A 2,191-nucleotide genomic window follows, 5' to 3' on the forward strand; every position below is an offset into this window, starting at 1 on the left:
GAAGGGGACTGAATTTTTGTCATTAAATGCTCTTCTTCAGTTATCCTGCATCGGCGATACACGCATGTTTTCAAACAGAAACGATGAGAAGGAAGGGGACACAATTCTTGTCATTAAATGCACTTCTTCAGTTGTTCTGCATCGGGGATACACGCATCTTTTCAAGCAGAAACGATGAGAAGGAAGGGGACTGAATTCTTGTAATTAAATGCACTTCTTCAGTTGTTCTGCATCGGGGATACACGCATGTTTTCAAACAGAAACGATGAGAAGGAAGGGGACTGAATTCCTGTCATTAAATGCACTTCAGTTGTTTTGCATCGGGGATACACGCATGTTTTCAAACAGAAACGATGAGAAGCAACGGGACTGAATTCTTGTCATTACATGCACTTCTTCAGTTATTCTCTATCGGGGATACACGCATGTTTTCAAACAGAAACGATGGGAACGAAGGGGACTGAATTGTTGTCATTAAATGCACTTCTTCAGTTGTTCTGCATCGGGGATACACGCATGTTTTCAAACAGAAACGATGAGAAGGAAGAGGACTGAATTCTTGTCATTAAATGCACTTCTTCAGTTGTTCTGTATCGGGGATACACGCATGTTTTCAAACAGAAACGATGAGAAGGAAGGGGACTGAATTCCTGTCATTAAATGCACTTCAGTTGTTCTGCATCGGCGATACACGCATGTTTTCAAACAGAAACGATGAGAAGGAAGGGGACTGAATTCCTGTCATTAAATGCACTTCAGTTGTTCTGCATCGGCGATACACGCATGTTTTCAAACAGAAACGATGAGAAGGAAGGGGACTGAATTCTTGTCATTAACTGCACTTCTTCAGTTGTTCTGCATCGGGGATAACGCATGTTTTCAAACAGAAACGATGAGAAGGAAGGGGACTGCATTCTTGTCATTAAACGCACTTCTTCAGTTCCCAGTCAACACAACATTGCAAATTCAACGCTGAAAACACGTTCAAAATCAACCATGTGAATGCAGGGTCGACGTTAACAATTAACGTTGATTCAACCTGGCTAATGTCACAGCCAGAAACGGGTTAAATTAACAGCGACCAGAACGCATATTCCACGTAACTGAAACGTAGTTTACGCGTGAATTCAACGTATACCAACGTTGAAAAAGTGGAATAATCAACAGCAAACTGACAACGTATAATTAACGTGCGATGAAAATGCAAATTACACGTAACTACATTTTTAATTACTATTGAATACATGTTATTTCTCGATGCTTTTATTTCACAAATAGACATAATGTCCTGATAATAGCCGTCAATAATGACACAAGAATATGCTTGCCGAAAGGTTTTATTCTCCTTACATTTGATTAGCACTGCTACATTTTTCCATACTCTCTCTTGTGAACAATAAAGGGAGTTAACTGACCGTTCTAATAGTTGAAATGCACTAGAACCTCGCGGGAAGCCACGTCGTTTCGGCATCCAGGCTGTCTTCTTTCTTTGCGACTACGCCTGCATAAAAGTGAACACAAACAAAGAAAAATATCAATTCGAACAGCTAAGAGAAAACTTACGTTACATCTGTGTACAGGCTCGCCCTTTGCTCAACATCTGGCTTTCTTTCACGCATCGCTCTCTGTCCTGAAATACATATACATGTACATACATATATACATACAATACATATACATACATCACATATAAAGTGACGATAATTATCACACGAATTTGAAACGGCCAACATCGCTGAAAAACAATTCGGGAGCCCACCATGTAATAGTGACCCTATTCGCACCCTCTAAAAATGTAAACACAATTATGAACAGAAATCCGACGTGCACATACCTGCTCTTTCTACGAATCACTCATAAACCGCACACACTGGACTTGATAGCAGCGGCGATAATCTCTGAGCCAGCTTCCTGGTAGTAGAGAGCCCGTCGTAACCGTCATAACCGATTCGTATACCCCAGCAGTGCGAGTGAAACCTGTGCTTACCGATATCACAGTCACCAGCACAACCCGGTTCGAAACCAAAACAAGCCACGAAACAAAGAAGAAGGAGCCGCAAAAGCGAAATAAACTTGAAACGCCAGCATAAGTTAATGGCGGTTACGATCTGAGGAGAATGGCGTCTGGTGCGGCTTCCCCGATTCTCGCTTTGGAAGGAACTGACTTGAATTGGATCCTGGATGGGATTGG

General features: G+C 41.7%; 1 long non-coding RNA gene across 1 annotated transcript; it reads right to left on the bottom strand.

Moving 5' to 3' along the window:
* Positions 1-1,319: 1,319 nt before the first annotated feature.
* On the bottom strand, positions 1,320-1,633 carry LOC135372401 (uncharacterized). The gene is made up of 2 exons (XR_010415985.1): positions 1,564-1,633; positions 1,320-1,501 (listed from the first exon to the last, which is right to left on the bottom strand). It is a non-coding gene; the product is annotated as an uncharacterized LOC135372401 (long non-coding RNA).
* Positions 1,634-2,191: the final 558 nt, after the last annotated feature.

The sequence above is a fragment of the Ornithodoros turicata genome, unplaced genomic scaffold, assembly GCF_037126465.1.
Source record: "Ornithodoros turicata isolate Travis unplaced genomic scaffold, ASM3712646v1 Chromosome140, whole genome shotgun sequence".
NCBI classification, from domain to species: Eukaryota; Metazoa; Arthropoda; class Arachnida; order Ixodida; family Argasidae; genus Ornithodoros; species Ornithodoros turicata.